The sequence below is a fragment of the Nyctereutes procyonoides genome, unplaced genomic scaffold (genome assembly GCF_905146905.1).
Source record: "Nyctereutes procyonoides isolate TBG_1078 unplaced genomic scaffold, NYPRO_anot_genome, whole genome shotgun sequence".
NCBI classification, from domain to species: Eukaryota; Metazoa; Chordata; class Mammalia; order Carnivora; family Canidae; genus Nyctereutes; species Nyctereutes procyonoides.
In genome coordinates, this window is record NW_026575037.1 from 18131144 (window position 1) to 18149248 (window position 18105).

General features: G+C 43.3%; 1 protein-coding gene across 5 annotated transcripts in view; it reads right to left on the reverse strand.

The window, feature by feature from the left end:
- Positions 1–18105, reverse strand: part of HHAT (hedgehog acyltransferase) — a 317033-nt gene that overhangs the window by 169722 nt on the left and 129206 nt on the right. The window lies entirely within an intron of this gene.

The window sequence follows — 18105 nt, forward strand, 5'->3', positions numbered from 1 at the left end:
CCATCGTGTTCCAGAGGCAAGCAGTTGGACCGTATCAGATCATTTTGTTAGCATTTCAAGAGAAAAGCTTAGAATGTCTACTATAGTCAGGTGGATCACAAAGAAGGTGACAGGTAATGAACCTGTAGCTAGAGCAGACTGAAATCTCAGGACTTACAAAATGATGACACCAAATATTTTTGCCTTTCTTCTTGGTTTAATAGGAAATCTATTCACTTGTGGTGCTTTGAATATATGAATTTTCACATAGTCATCTACAAGCAAACACATGTATGCCTCTAAACCTGTCTTACTGAAAGGATTAGGATTTAGATTTTAATACCATAAGAATGCGCTAGCTGCATGATCTTGGACAACTTACTGCTCTGATTCTTAGGCAGTGGTGATAACATCTAAATCCTTACTAAACAGTACTATTACAAGAATAACTAATTCTAACAGGGACTTTGTAAAAACTAAAACAATGTATTCTGTTCCCAGAAATCCCTAGTTCCTCATCCAAGTACTCATGATTTCAGAACTATGTCTAACTGAATCAGATCTTAAAGTATTTTTCTCTGTATTACAGAAATAATACCTCCCTTTTACCTACAAAAGCTAGGCTGTAACATTACCTGCCCTAGAGAAAGATGTCAAAAGAGAAGGGAGGAGGAGGAAGTAGAAAAGCTATCTCTCGCAGGGAGTTAGAGCAGGACCCAGGAGGGCGGGGATGCCCTCGGGCTCCCGGGGACACTAACAGGCACCTGCGAGCGCAGGGGAGTGCTCCGAGCTCCCTAAGGGCTGCAGCGCGCACAGCGGGACCGGAGCAGCTCGGAGGGGCTCGGGAGCGGCTCCGCGGAGGGGGCTGCGGGGCGGGAGCGCGAATCCAACAGCGCAGGCCCCGGAGCACAGGGCGCCGGGACACAGCCCAGGATCCGGCCTCCCCCGGGACAGGCAGAGGCCGGGAGGGCCCAGGACAGCGAGGACGCTCCTGCCCCGAGCTGAGCAGATCAGCGGCCCCGCCCCGGAGCCTCCAGGCCCTGCGGACGGAGAACCGAGAGCCCCGAGCCCAAGCCCCTAGTTCCTGCGGAGGCTGAATCCAGGCTTCCAGAGTTGCCATAGCAACTGCGACTGTTCCTCCTGGGGCCCCACGGGGTAAACAACCCCCGCTGAGCCCTGCAGCAGGCAGGGGCAGAGCAGCTCCCCCAAGTGCTAACACCTGAGAATCAGCACAGCAGGCCCCTCCCCCAGAAGACCAGCTGGACGGACCAGTGATACTCCCCCGTGTTCCAATACAACTTGTTTTTGGCCACTCTGCACTGAGCAAAATGACTAGAAGGAAAACCTCACCTCAAAAGAAAGAATCAGAAACAGCCCTCTCTCCCACAGAGTTACAAAATCTGGATTACACTTCAATGTCAGAAAGCCAATTCAGAAGCACTATTCTACAGCTACTGGTGGCTCTAGAAAAAAGCATTAAGGACTCACGAGACTTCATGACTGCAGAATTTAGATCCAATCAGGCAGAAATTAAAAATCAATTGAATGAGATGCAATCCAAACTAGAAGTCCTAACGACGAGGGTTAACGAGGTGGAAGAACGAGTGAGTGACATAGAAGACAAGTTGATGGCAAGGAGGGAAACTGAGGAAAAAAGAGATAAACAATTAAAGAACCATGAAGACAGATTAAGGCAAATAAATGACACTCTAAGGAGGAAAAACCTACGTTTAATTGGGGTTCCCGAGGGCGCCGAAAGGGACAGAGGGCCAGAATATGTATTTGAACAAATCCTAGCTGAAAACTTTCCCAATCTGGGAAGGGAAACTGGCATTCAGATCCAGGAAATAGAGAGATCCCCCCCTAAAATCAATAAAAACCGTTCAACACCTCGACATCTAATAGTGAAGCTTGCAAATTCCAAAGATAAAGAGAAGATCCTTAAAGCAGCAAGAGACAAGAAGTCCCTGACTTTCATGGGGAGGAATATTAGGGTAACAGCAGACCTCTCCACAGAGACCTGGCAGGCCAGAAAGGGCTGGCAGGATATATTCAGGGTCCTAAATGAGAAGAACCTGCAACCAAGAATACTTTATCCAGCAAGGCTCTCATTCAAAATGGAAGGAGAGATAAAGAGCTTCCAAGACAGGCAGGAACTGAAAGAATATGTGACCTCCAAACCAGCTCTGCAAGAAATTTTAAGGGGGACTCTTAAAACTCCCCTTTAAGAAGAAGTTCAGTGGAACAATCCACAAAAACAAGGACTAAATAGATATCATGATGACACTAAACTCATATCTGTCAATAGTAACTCTGAACGTGAATGGGCTTAATGACCCCATCAAAAGGCGCAGGGTTTCAGACTGGATAAAAAAGCAGGACCCATCTATTTGCTGTCTACAAGAGACTCATTTTAGACAGAAGGACACCTACAACCTGAAAATAAAAGGTTGGAGAACCATTTGCCATTCAAATGGGTCTCAAAATATACCCTAAAAACTATAGAACACTTCTGAAAGAAATTGAGGAAGACACAAAGAGATGGAAAAATATTCCATGCTCATGGATTGGCAGAATTAATATTGTGAAAATGTCAATGTTACCCAGGGCAATTTACACGTATAATGCAATCCCTATCAAAATACCATGGACTTTCTTCAGAGACTTAGAACAAATTATTTTAAGATTTGTGTGGAATCAGAAAAGACCCCGAACAGCCAGGGGAATTTTAAAAAAGAAAACCGTATCTGGGGGCATCACAATGCCAGATTTCAGGTTGTACTACAAAGCTGTGTTCATCAAGACAGTGTGGTACTGGCACAAAAACAGACATATAGATCAATGGAACAGAACAGAGAACCCAGAAGTGGACCCTGAACTTTATGGTCAACTAATATACGATAAAGGAGGAAAGACGATCCACTGGAAGAAAGACAGTCTCTTCAATAAATGGTGCTGGGAAAATTGGACATCCACATGCAGGAGAATGAAACTGGACCACTCTCTTGCACCATACACAAAGATAAACTCAAAATAGATGAAAGATCTAAATGTGAGACAAGATTCCATCAAAATCCCAGAGGAGAACTCAGGCAACACCCTTTTTGAACTTGGCCACAGTAACCGGAGAAGGACAAACAGTGTATGTTCTCATTCATTTGGGGAATATGAACAATAGTGAAAGGGAATATAAGGGAAGGGAGAAGAAAGGTGTGAGAAATATCAGAAAGGGAGTCAGAACATAAAGACTTCTAACTCTGGGAAATGAACTAGGGGTGGTGGAGGGGGAGGAGGGCAGGGGGTGGGGGTGAATGGGTGACGGGCACTGAGGGGGACACTTGACGGGATGAGCACTGGGTGTTATTCTGTATGTTGGTAAATTGAACACCAATAAAATTAATTAAAAAAATAAAAAAAAATAAAAAATAAAAGAAAAAAAAAAAAAAAGAAAAGCTATCTCTTGTGACACAGTGAACTGTGGCAAGAGATGGAAGAGGACACAACTCAGAAACATGTCCTAAAAGGGAAGGTTATTATATAGGTGGAGGTGAAAGCCCAAGCAGAGAAGCTTTGGCTTTCCTTTCTGGTTGAACTATGATAGACGAGCTTGCAGGATGCTCTTTACAACAAAGGGTGGCCAGGGACACCTGGGTGGCTCAGTGGTTTGGTGCCTGCCTTTCAGCCCAGGGCGTGATCCTGGAGTCCTGGGATCAAGTCCCACATCAGGTTGCCTGCACAGAGTCTGCTTCTCCCTCTGCCTATGTCTCTGTTTCTCTCTCTCTCTCTCTCTCTCTCTCTCTCTCTCTCTCTGTCCCTCAAGAATAAATAAATAAAATCTTAAAACAACAACAAAGGGTGGCCATATTGGGGTAAATATAGTTAGGCAGAGTGAAGGAAAGAGCCTAGCATTGCTGAGCCTCCTTCAGCAACCGTTGGCAAGGAGATATTCAGAAGTTCCTGCACTGAAGGTAGTAAGATGTGGGCCCATAGATCTGATTTAGGTGGTTTAGGGACACCTGTGATGAATGGCAAGTGAGATCACTGCAAAGTGTAGTGCACAGCCTTGCCAGGGCCTGGCTAAGACTCAAAGGGGTCTGCTTAGTCAAGAAGAACTGTGGTGAGGCCCAGTCAGGAAGACAGGAAGTCTGGACCCTAACCACACCATGTGCACCAGCTTCCCCTCATTAGACCCTGGGGTTCCTGGGGTCAGATCAGATCCATTCTCCTCTGAGCCCACTTTAGTGGGGCTTTTGCCCCCACCACTTCACTGAGACTGCCACTGTCAAGGTCACCATGACCTCCATGGAAGCCCATCTCCAATGTCAATCTTCATTTTCCTTTACAACTTTAGGTTGGGATCTAAAGAAAAAGACTGGACATGACAGAAGAAAGGAGCAATGAACTTAAAGATAAGCCAACAGAAGGTATCCGAATTGAAACACAAAGAGAAAAAAAAAAAAGAGTCGGGGGCAGGGAGGCAAAAATCAGAACCAAGCATCAAAGAGCTGTGAGATAACATCACTCTAACATACAGGTCATTGGAGTTGCAGAATAAAAAGGGAATGGTAAGAAAGAAATATTTAAAGACATAGTATCCACAAACTTTCCAAAATTAATGATAATAAACCACAGATCTAAGAACCTCAGAGAACTCCAAACTATACAAACACAAAGAAAAATATACCTAGGCACATCACAGTCAAACTGCTGAAGCCAAAGATAAAATCTTGAAAGCAGCTAGAGGAAAAAAGAAACAGAATGTAAGAGGACTTACATAAGGCCTCTTGTCTGAAACTATGCAAGCCAGAAGATAATGGAGAGAGACCTCGAAGATACTGAAAAACATAACCTGTCAACAAAGAATTCTATATCTAGTAAAGATGTCTTTTAAAATTAAAGACAAAATAAAGACATTTTCAGAAAAAAGAAATAAAAGTTTAGCCAGCAGACCAGAAGGCTAAGGAAATTCTCCAGGCAGAAGGGAGCATAATGTCAAATGGATATTTAGATCTACACAAAGAAATTAGTAGTACCAGAAATGGGCAGGGGAGAAGAGGGAATAAAGAGTTATTTAATGGGTATGGAGTTTCTGTTGGGAAAGATGAAAAAATTTTAGAGATGGGTAGTGGTAATGATTGCAGAACAATGTAAATACACTTAGTATCACTGACCTGTGCACTTAAAAATGGTTAAAGTAGTAAACTTTATATTATATGCTACCACAATGGATGGATGGATGGATAAGTAGGAAGCCATTAAAAAAATGGGGTTTAAAAAATAACTTTCAAGATGATAGCTTTAAATGCAACCAATACCAATAATTACATTAACTCTAACTGGTTTAAATGCCCCAATGGCAGAGATTGTCAATTTAGATAAAAAAGCAAAATCTAACTCTATGGTGTCTACAATAACCTCATTTAATTTTAATGTTATTTTTTTTCATTGTTAAATGTCATTTTGCATTTTTTAAAATATTTTTTATTTAAATTCAATTTGCTAACATATAGTATAATAGTGCTTATCCCATCAAGTGCCCTCCTCAGTGCCCATCACCAGTTACCCCATCCCTCCGCCCACCTCCCCTTCTGTAACCCTTTGTTTGTTTCCCAGAGTTAGGAGTCTCCCATGGTTTGTCTCCCTCTCTAATTTAATGATAAGGTTAAAAGTAAGAAGATGAAACAATATATGCCATGAAAGCATATCAAAAGAAAGCTGAAGTCACTATATTAACATCAGACAAAATAAACCTCAGACAAGGAATATTAACAACAATAAAGAGAGTCATCATAAAATGATAAAGTAGTTACTTTTCATGAAGAAGAAATAATACTCCTGAGTACCCTGTAAAGAGAACTTAAAAAGCATAAAGCAAAAATAAAAGGCAAAGGCCTTAAAATGGCCCCCTGTTCTCTTGACCCCCATCTGCTGTCACACTTTACTCTTGCTCATTCTGTCCCACCATACTGGCAACTTTGTTGGTCCTTAAACACCACAGGCTCACTCTCCTGCCTTGTGCTTTTGCACTCAAGAGAACCTTGTGCTGGGAAACTCTTCACTCAGCCACCAACATGGCCACTCCTTCATCCCATTGAGGTCTCTGCTCCAATGGCACCTTCTCAGTGAACCTCCCCTGGCCACTCCATTGACAACTTAAAACTCCTGCCATTCCCTATCCCTTTCACCTGATTTATTTTTCTCTGTAATGGTTATGTGTTTCTAACATGCTATATAGTTTACTTGTTTTGCTTATTGTCTTATTATTATTATATGGAAGCTATTCAAGCAGACTATTCTTGTTATTATGGAAGTTCTATTATTTATTGTTTTAATGGAACTCTATTCCTATTATTACGGAAATTCTATGAGGGCAGGATGTTTTTCGGTTTTCTCGCTACTTTATATGTAAACATAGGGCCTAAAACAGTGCCTGGTGCATAGTTAGGCACTCAGTAAATAAATATCCATTGGCTTTTAAAATTCAAATGCCCTTTTCTGAGCCCATTCCCAGCTATCTCAATGAGGAAGAGTAGATCAGCTGTTTCAAATAGAGAAGTAACATTTATTTCATGCATTAGAGGGATAGTGCGTACACTGCATCCGTGACGTGATGTATAGGAAAATGCCTAGCAGGATACTTAGCGTTATGTGGCCATTTCCATAGTCCTCTTGCTCCACTCCTTGCCCATTCCTCTGACAGTTTAGGGACTTTATCACAGACACTTTTGTGTTGCCCAAAGAGAGTCTGGTTCGTAGGAGACATAATAAGTGAAGAAATGAACCTAACGTGATGCCAACTCCCTCAGAACATCTTGCTTGATGAGCCCAGCTGGAGGTATCTCACTGCCTCTGAAATCACCACACCCTTACTATCTAAATTAGTCATTTGAGCCTCATCATATTCCACCACATATCTGATGTGTTAAGCACATGTCTCCTAGGGGCAAAGGAAACTAACATTTTTTTCTATTCCTCTGTTCTTCACACCCGGGATAAGATGGGAGCAATGATATGTGCTACCTCTACAGAGAAGAATCCTACATGGGTAAGAGCATGTGTTATCAGCTGAACAGTAATATTTTGTCATATAATCAGTAACAATGTATGGCATGTATGAGTGAGGCATACGTGACAGTGGTCCTACCATAGGCATCATTATAGCCATTGTTGAATTTTATGCTCATTCATTCTCTCACCGTTCACTCCACATATACTGAATGCCTATTAATTGCTCAGTATTGTAACAGGCATGAAAAGGTAACAGGAACTGTGCAAGCCCTGTCTTCAAGGGGCTCAGGGCCCAGTAAAAGAAAGAGGCAAGTTGACAAGAGATGACAATGCCACTTCATACATGCCATGGTAAGGAAGCATGGCAGGAGGATACCTAACTCAACCTTACAGAGCCAGGGCAGGCACCCCAAGAAAGATGCAGTGTGAGGCGAGACTAGGAAACGTAGAGGTAGAACAATCAGAGCATGCGTGGAAGAGGAGCACAAGTGAAGAAGCAGCTGACGTCCTTGGAGGACAGCAAACAGTCCGCACGGGCTAGAACATTGCATGGAGGAAGGGAATGTAAGAGGCAAGGATTTTCTTACCTCTCACACTGAAACCCCTCACATGTGTCTCCCAGCCCCTTTACTCCACTGAAACAAGCACTCTTTTTAATGTTAAATAACTCCTAGTTGACCAAACCGAAAAGCATTTTCCAGTCTTCCCCTCCCTTTAGCTCCCAGAAGCATTGGACTCTCTCTGGTGACCAGTTTATCCTTTCCTGAAATACTCTCTTTATTCTTCTTTTTAAAATATACTCCTGGGGCGCCTGGGTGGCTCTTTGGTTAAGCCTCTGACTCTTGATCTTGGCTCAGGTCTTGATCTCAGGGTCATGAGATCAAACCCCACATGGAGCTCCATGGTTAGCAGAGAGTCTGCTTAAAAGTTTCTCCCCCCATCCCACTCTTCCCCTGCTTGAGCACACACATTCTCTCTCTCTCTCTCTAAAATGAGTAATAAAATCCTTTTAAAAAATACAGAGAATGAAAAAAAAATACAGAGAATGACATGAGAGACACCTAACTCTGGGAAATGAACAAAGGGTAGTAGAAAGGGAGGTGGGCAGGGGGTTGAAGTGACTGGGTGATGGGCACTGAGGGGGGCACTTGATGGGATGAGCACTGGGTGTTATGCTATATGTTAGCAAATTGAACTCCAACAAAAAGAAATTTTAAAAAATACAGATAATGAAAGAAAGTAGCAGGGACCAGATCAGGGAGGGCCTTAAAGGCTAGGTCAAGATTTCTGGCCTCCGTCAGAAAGCCAACAATAGCAGTCGCAAATGCTTCTTGAAGTGTGGTCTGTGGACTATAGAATCATGTTAGCTGCTTAATAAAATTCAGATTAGTGAACCCTATCCCAAACTACTCAGTCACAATCTAGATGTGGGTTCATAGTTTGCCATTTAACAACATTCAAAGATGATTCCATTACACACTAATTGAGTCCTATTCTTCAGGCCAGTTGTAATAATAATATGGAATCCGACCATGGTTTAGACCAACTTTCCTAGGAAATATGCACTGAGAATGGCAATCTGGGATACCAGGAGCATCCTTCACTCAAGGCAACAGAAGCAAGGGCCTCCCTTCCTCTCATGTGATAAGTAAAGTAGCTGGTCCTGCTCCACCTAATCCTGGGCCAAATTGACTCCCATGGCCAGGGCTACAGACATCATATAGTATGAAACAGAGAGAGACAAAGACAGAACAGAGAGGGCAGCCCAGGTGGCTCAGCGGTTTAGCGCCTGCCTTCAGTCCAGGGCGTGATCCCCAAGATCCAGGATCGACTCCCATGTCAGGCTCCCAGCATGGAGCCTGCTTCTCCCTCTGCCTGTGTCTCTGCCTGACTGCTTGCCTGCCTGCGCCCCTCTCTCTCTCTCTCTCTCTCTCTCTGAATAAATAAATAAAATATTTATTTTTAAAAAAAGACAGAACAGAGAGGAGAAGCAGTAAATGGGAAGTTCCAGGTTGAAAATCTGTGGGTTCAGTTTTTCAGAATCGCCTTGGGCATAGTTTTCCCATTCCAGGTGACACCTACCTAACCCTGTTACTTTCTTCAGAGGACTCTGAATGTGAGCCTTATTGTTTCTTTTTGCACAAGCACCACTGATTGTTCATGGTTGGGGGTTCACTCCTTCCCAGCCCACTGAGAACAGAGAATAATCTCTGCCTTTTCCCCCGTCCCTAAAACAATGAAGGTCCTTTAAATTTTACCTCGTTGCTTTTGTGATGGTGGTAGTGGTGGTTGATTGGTTGGCTTTTAGCCTCTAACAAAAAAATAAATAAAACTGTTTTCTTTACTCATCCCCTTCTTTTTTTCACCAGACCCCATAAAGTAACACAAATTTCCTCTGGGATTCTAATGGTAAGTCATTCAATACAAAAAAAGATTAAAATATTCACACTGTAAAGAAACACAGAACCTAGAATGCATCTTGTCACAAGGTGGACCCAGAGAAAGCCTTAGGTACCACATAGGAAATAGATAATATGGCAAAAGATGGCATTTGATATCACCATAAATGCAGTTAGGATGGCAACTTAACCACTGGAAATAAGTTAGACCTACACTTCACGTGTAAGTCAATTTTTAAATTGAACTTCAATAAAAACAAAAACTAAATAAATAGGGGAAAAAAGTAAGTCCATTTTTATCTTTTCTTCAAGGATATAAGGGCACAGGGGATCATTCATCTTTGACCCAGGAAATACCTGTTTGTTGAGTGCCTACTATGTGCCAGGCACTGTTAGATGATGTGGAGTCTGCCATAAGCAGGTTTTTGAGATTCTAAGAAAAATCATTTTAGTAGCTTGTGAATCCCCAAAGGAGGAATTCCTGCCTTACATAAAAATAAATAAATTTCAAATGGACTTCCTCAGCTCATCACCAAAGTCAGAAACTATGCAGAGAAAGATCTGACTGCGTACAAATATAAAACTGATACATCAAAATATCTAGAAGCATTTAAGCGTAAAAGCAGGCTGCACTTTGATTTTAATCCTCCGATCTGAGATGGAGCAAAAAACAACACTAGTTTGCTGAAGGGAAGGTGTAAATTAGAAATTAATAGTACTGAGGTCCTGGATGTTTAAAGACTGACAGATGTGGGGCAATTCTCCATTCTTCTTGGCAAATGGGATCTGACCCAGCCTAACATGAGATCCAGAAACAGAGGAGGAGGAGGACAGCCATCAAGGAGGGCCAGCAGCCAAGCTCCACATAGAAGGAGACACTGGCAAGAGAAATGGAGCCAAGTTTCTATGTCGGCACCAGGTGAACCCCCCTCCCATCTCCACTCAGCAGCTGTTTCTGGATTGTTGTTTATAACATAAGAGATGTTAACAGGGGAGCGGACCCTCCACTACTCCAGAGCACTCAGTTACTCAGGGTCAAATGCCCTCCTGTTCTCCTCACCCCTTGGTACATGGAGGCCAAACCACTGCCTGGCTCCACCCTCCCTGCGCCATCTCCCTCCCTAGGGGGTCGTCCATCAGTGATCATCATTCTCAGATACCCCCAAGTCCCAGATCCTGTCACACAAGCCTCATGCTCCAGACCCTGGAAGAGAAATTCACTACAGGTCAGTTTAGCTGGAGAGACAGGCGAAGGTAGTGATTACGAGCACTTGGGTTCAAACCCCAGCTCTACCACTTACTAGCTGCTGTGTGATTTAAGGAGAGTTACTCAACCTCTCTGTGTCTCAGTTTCACCATTTATAAAGTGGGGATACTGGTAGCTACATAGAGTTTTGGGAGGATTAAATAAATATATAAAAGCACTTAGAAGTATGCCTGGCTCAATGCGTTTGCCACTTGCAGATGTCAGGGCTGCTGTTACTATCATCACTATTATTAGTCTTACTATTACTCATTGTGAGAACAGGTTCCAGAAAGGCTTCACCCCCCAGTCCTACCCTCAGGTTCCCATCTCCCACCCAAGTGATTAGGGTCTCTACTTTTCAGGCCTCCCTCAGAAAACTCCTGTCCTCAAAGACAAACAGCTGTCAAACTCCTCTCCCGTGTCAGAGTCTGGGTGGAATCTCTTTTCTTCCTTGTACTTTGCCACTTTCTCCTCCATCCGCTCTCGGGGATGTGGCATGATGTCTGATATGATAATGAGAGTAATTAAGCTAAAAAGGTGTGCACCCTTCATTCCTTTCAAGGAAGATTTGCTCGCAAGAAACCTGGAAGCCAACACAAAACCTCAGCACACCGACTATTGAGACTTACTGAGAAACACACGGAGATAAAGGAGGCAGAGCACCAGCAGTGGTTACGGCAGGGACCGTCCCCAGCAACCACATGACAGTGCGTGCTACAGGGAGGACCTGCGCGGCTCCCGAATCAAAACGTCTGAAAATTTTGCTCTTATGACCGGGTGGTCAAGAAAGGTGACCATTCCTCCCTGTGGCATAGACTTCCTGAGAACCCACTAAATGCTGGAGGGTGCCGGGGACACGGGGCTAGCCAAGGGCAAGGTCTGATCACTGCCCTCCAAGAGCTTACGGGATGCTGGGGTGTGAGCAAGTAGAGGCCTCCTGTGCAGTGTGACTCAGAGCGTCAGCTCCCAGAGTTGGGCACTGGAACGTCACCATTTTCCAGAGAAGGAAACTGAGGCACAGAGAGGTCATTGGATAATAAGTAGTAGAGCCAGGATTCAAACCCCATGCAGACACGCTCCAGATCTGGACTCTCGAAGGCTGTGCTCCAGTCACAGGTGACCAGCTGAAGAGTCCTCCATTAAAAGACACCCCGGTGTTTCTTCTTTTTTTTTTTATAGATTTTATTTTTATTTATATTCATGAGAGACACCCAGAGAGAGGCAGAGACACAGGCTCCCCATAAGGACCCTGGACCCTGGGATCATGACCTGAGCCGAAGGCAGGCGCTCAACCACTGAGCCACCCAGGTGTCCCCACGGTGTTTCTTGTGCCAGACTCCTGCTTATTCTAAAAGCCTCCAGGCTGAGAGTTTGCCCAGTAATACACGCACTGAAAACACCCTCCACACAGGGAGGAAATGGAGAGGAGAGCAGGGTATCTATCTTTGAAGTCAAAATAAATCCAGGAACCAAAATGTAATAATGGTTCATAAAATTTGCTTCAACTTGGTATTTCCTTTTCACTCTGATTTATGGAAGTCTGTGTGTGGAGGAAAAGGTAAAGGGATTTTGAAACACAACTGTCAGAAGAAGGAAGATATGTTTTCTGCGTCTGTTGAGATAGGATAAGACAAAGATAAAATATGAGGTGATTCCAGTAGCTGGAAACCAACTAGTAGAAGATCTCCCCCTAAAGGCGAGGGAGAGGTCAAATCGGTGCAGATTACGGGGGACCCTGTGCTTTACTTTTGAAATCTCTGCCTTCCACAGATTGCCACCTATTCTGCTACCTTCCACCTCCTTCCACCGCCCGTGCTCTCAGGCCTGTCTTTTCTGGGAAATTAAAAAGCGACGGGTGTAAAGTTCATTAGCACATCTGTAATTCTGATTATCGGCTAATATCTTGGTGTCTCCCATGTGCCTGCCCTGTGTTCCTGCAATAGCAGTGGTCTCACAACAACCCAGGGAGGCAAGTCCTATGATGAGCTTTATTTTAAATAAATAAAGTCAGAAAATGAAGGCATTAGGAAGTTAAGTGACTTTTTACCCAATTACATGGGCAGTGAGGGGGACAGTACTCCACCACCAGGGACTGGTGGTCACCCCCATCCAGTGTGGCTGGGGCTCACCTAAAGACAGAACCGGAAGAGAATATAGACATCATCTAATGATAAGAGTCCTTTTTTTTTTTTTTCATTCAATAGTAGAGAGAACTGAGGCACAAACAACTGGATCGAGCTCTCTCCTCTGAGGGCAGAGAGCCCATGACTTCTTCACCATAGCCTTTATCTCTGAGCTGTCACATCTCAGTCTCAGAGCTGGACTGAAGCCTTTCCCCGACCAGTCCCAACACTCCCCAGCCTGGCCCATCCACAGGCTGATTTCTCAGTCACCTCTGGCTCTTGCTAGGTTTTCAAGTGCAAAACAACGAAGAAGCTATCCCTTTCCAAGGACCTACTAAACACCAGGCTCGGTCAACCCTCACATGGCCCCTATGCAGCAAGTACTATTATCTCCATTTTAGAAATGAAAAGCTTGGCCCAGAGCATTTTAATTATTTGCCCAAGTCACACAACTAGTAAGTAGCAAGCTCCTGGTTATTAGCAGGCTGGTAGGCATGGTGTGTACTTCACCAGCTCCATGCTTGCCATCCTGTCCTGCAACCCGAGGTCAGACATGATTCAAAGGCAGGACGAAACGTAAAGCTAGCAGTCTGTAGAGCTAGTTTTCACCATCTACCACGTGCCTGGACCAACTCTCTATCTAGGAACCTAAATTCTTCTATTGACCTAAAAGTTCATGCAATCAATTCCCCACTGAAAGAAGGGGCTCAGGCTCCTCCCCAGCCCCAGCCCCAACATGTCCCCACACATTAAGGTCTAGCAGTGCCCAAATCTCTCGGGGTTAAGCTGTGATGCATGAGTTTGCCTATGAAGACCTGAGAGCATCATAATTCAAGAAAGGCAGAGGGCAAGCTGTGCGAGATTCCTGAGATAATTGAAATTGACCCATAGCTCACCAGCCGCCATGGGAAATTCTATCACTTTGCACACTTTGCTTCCATAGCTAAAAATCAAATCAGGGGAACATGATCAGACTCCTAATTTGAAACCTCAGACATGCAATGTCATCTTTAATGACTCCCGGCAAAAGATGCTCATTACAGATCTCAGCCTACCTAAATTAAAACATGAAACCTAAAAATTAAGCAGAAAATTCTCAATTTCCCAGGTCTGTAAGGCCACAGAGAAATCACACAAGGGGGAATACACATACTCCTCGGGGTTTTGTTATGCCTGCAAGTATCTGAACAGGAATTATATGAAACAAAAGAGCTAGAAGGGAAAAATATATAAGCAAACCCATTGGCTCCTAACTCTCAGGTCAGGGCTGTCTGGGTGAACAGCAATTTTTCATGACCAATTGGAACTAGCATGTCAAGGAACATTATCTCTTTGCTGATGGCCAATTTCATCTGTTCTATGATGTAGAGCTCAGCTTCCTCCGATACAGCGGACTGCTGGCTTCAAGTCTTCTCTCACTGTTAAGTGGACTGAAATATGGTGCAATCAGTCAGCATGGTGTTCAGGTGTGTAAGCTGCTTTTAAAATGGGAGGCTAAAAATTCACCTCTCATCATTGGCTCTACAACTCATTCAGTGTGGACTTTCTAGAAGGTCAGGTAACCACAAGACAATCTGCAAAGACTGTTTTTAAATTGCTTCCCTCCACTGCCCATCCACTCTTCCCTTTGTGCCCCCATGTGAATGGCTGCCACTGCCCAGAATAATCTGCATGGCCAGCTTTCACAGTTACTCCTGACTCAGTTTTTCCCAGACCTACATCCAGGAACAGAAAGCAATTCCCTATCTGCCTCAAGCCCTCAATAGATGGCCCAGAAATATTAATGTAAAGCTAGATGTAAATAGAAACTAGAAATTAAAAACTTTATTTTCCCTCAATGTGCATCTTATAGATAAAAGTTAGAGTGGGGACCAGGGCCACTGTAAGGTTAGGCTACCAGCCCCTGAACACCACATGGTAAACTTCCTCTGATGGGCAGAGGAATATCCATAAATGGTGTAAAAAAGAAGCTATAATTTTTATTGTTTTTTTTTCTATTCAAAACTACTTCTTCTGAGCCTTAAATTGTTCACTATAGCACAGAGTTGACCTCCTTTCCTAAATTCAACTACTAAATGTGGAATGGTCATTGTGTGTAAAGAACAAAGACCAAGGCGTTTCTAAGTACAACTGGCAATCTAGAAAACCCTTCACCAAACTGAAAAATACTAAGGGGAAAATCTAGACCCATGTATATGCTTAAAATTTAAAAAGCCAGGATAAGGGAAGCCTGGGTGACTCAGCAGTTTAGCACCTGCCTTTGGCCAAGCACGTGATCCTGGAGTCCCGGGATCAAGCCCCACATCGGGCTCCCTGCATGGAGCCTGCTTCTCCCTCTGCCTGTGTCTCTGCCTCTCTCTGTGTGTGTGTCTCTCATGAATAAATAAATAAAGTCTTTTTTTAAAAAAATTAAAACTTAAATTAAAAGCCAGGATAAAAGTCCAGGTCATTCCCAGGAAAGATCATGTTATTCCATCACAAGCTCTTGTAAACACTTCTGCCTAAGACCACATCACTCTCAGGGCTCACCCCAGAGCTTCCACCTCACAGCAACTTTTATTACTCTCTCACCCACATCTGTCTTAAAACTTTGACTGGGAGGGATGGTGGAGTGTTTCAACAACCTGGAGTCTACACGATTTGAGGTTAGTTCTAATGGAAAATGACAAAGGTCTTGGCAAATATGCTCTCTCTGCCTTTATTGTAGAGAGACAACAGAGGGTATTGGACAAAAAGTAATTAATTAAAATAATAAAGGACAAGAAGACAACTACTCTGAATGTGAAATACAGTCAACAGTCTAAACTGCCTCTTGGGCAAGACCCTTTTTGAACTGGCAACACCCTTTTTGAACTCGGCCACAGTAACTTCTTGCAAGATACATCCACGAAGGCAAAAGAAACAAAAGCAAAAATGAACTATTGGGACTTCATCAAGATAAGAAGCTTTTGCACAGCAAAGGATACAGTCCACAAAACTCAAAGACAACCTACAGAATGGGAGAAGGTATTTGCAAATGACGTATCAGATAAAGGGCTAGTTTCCAAGATCTATAAAGAACTTATTAAACTCAACACCAAAGAAACAAACAATCCAATCATGAAATGGGCAAAAGACATGAAGAGAAATCTCACAGAGGAAGACATAGACATGGCCAACAAGCACATCAGAAAATGCTCCGCATCACTTGCCATCAGGGAAATACAAATCAAAACCACAATGAGATCCCACCTCACACCAGTGAGAATGGGGAAAATTAACAAGGCAGGAAACAACAAATGTTGGAGAGGATGCGGAGAAAAGGGAACCCTCTTACACTGTTGGAGGGAATGTGAACTGGTGCAGCCACTCTGGAAAACTGTGTGGAGGTTCCTCAAAGAGTTAAAAATAGACCTGCCCTACGACCCAGCAATTGCACTGTTGGGGATTTACCCCAAAGATTCAGATGCAATGAAATGCCGGGACACCTGTACCCCGGTGTTTCTAGCAGCAATGTCCACAATAGCCAAACTGTGGAAGGAGCCTCGGTGTCCATCGAAAGATGAATGGATAAAGAAGATGTGGTTTATGTATACAATGGAATATTCCTCAGCCATTAGAAACGACAAATACCCACCATTTGCTTCAACGTGGATGGAACTGGAGGGTATTATGCTGAGTGAAGTAAGTCAATCGGAGAAGGACAAACAGTGTATGTTCTCATTCATTTGGGGAATGTGAATAATAGTGAAAGGGAATATAAGGGAAGGGAGAAGAAATGTGTGGGAAATATCAGAAAGGGAGACAGAACATAAAGACTCCTAACTCTGGGAAACGAACTAGGGGTGGTGGAAGGGGAGGAGGGCGGGGGGTGGGGGTGAATGGGTGACGGGCACTGAGGGGGACACTTGACGGGATGAGCACTGGGTGTTATTCTGTATGTTGGTAAATTGAACACCAATAAAAAATTAATTTATAAAAAAATAATAATAAAAAAATAAACTGCCTCTTCTGACAATCAATGGGTTGAGATCTATGGACAAGGAGCCTGGAGCTAGCATGCCTGCCCAGGGGTCATGGTTTTCATTACACCAACCAACCCTGGAGAAGCCCTTTAGGAGAATATGCTTCCCAAGAAATGCATTAGGGCAAGCATTCACAAAGACAGAGAAACCATGCTAAGCGCACACCAGTCACTGGTAACGTGACCCTAAATCATGTTGGGTCCCGACCCATTTGTTCAGTGAATTAATTTTATCAGTAGGTCAAAAGTTAACAGAGCCTCCCAGACAGGTTCACCTTTCAACCAAGAACCACTCTGTGTCCTCGTGGCTTGAGAGAACCCCTTTGGTAGCATTCTCTGACCCTGCCAATAAAACTGGGCAAACTTTGATATTTGATGAAGTAATTAAGGACAAATCAAAGCAATTATTTAACATTACTTGCAATAACCATAGGAAATCTCTAATCCTAAGAAGCAAACGGAACCAATAATAAAATGCATTTAAAGAGGCTTAAAAAAACTCAGCATCTACAATCATTTACTATGGTGAATGAGCCAGACAAGCAACTCTTGAGCAGGGCCAAGGCTAGGGTGAGGGAAATGGGGATGCCTAAAAAGTGCTGACCCTATGATGGTGCAGGTCCCCAGTCGCTGCTTCCTACATTAAATTTGAAATCGCAAAGCAAGCCCTGTCACTTGTTACATACAGGAAGTGATAAGAAACACACAACAGTAGGCAAGCCCATCTGGAGGGCAACAATCAGAAACAGCAGGGGGGCTGAGAGATGTTTCAGGACAAAAGCTTCAGGCTAACCCTACCTTTCTGGGGCAAAGTCAAGAAGAGTGAGAAAACTCAGAAAATGCATCTGTCTATCCATGTGCACCAAGCAGAGGAATAACACAAGGATAAAAGCTAACATTTGTGGCAAATTGAACTCCAATTAAAAAAAAATTTTTTTTAAAGCTAACATTTGTAAATATCTACCATATGCCAAATGCCTTAAATGCATTAGCTTATCTGATATTCAAAACAACTCTTGACTATGGGTATTATCACCCTATTATTATTGTTATTTAAGAGAGGAGAAAATTGAAACTTAGAGAAATTTAGTAAATTGTCCCAGGTCTGAGAGCTAGTAAATGCCAACTGTGACCTATGCTATTATCCTAATTCTATTGTTTTTAATTGACAGTTTCACATACACAGAGTCATTTTCACAAAAAACAGGGAGCAATAAAATAATATATTGCAGCATGTCCCAAGTTAGTAAGAAAACACTTAAACATAACCCTTTGTGCATCTGTACATAGCCTGGAGAGAATTTTTATCTCACATATCTTCATAGCCTGACAGTATTTTTGAGCAGT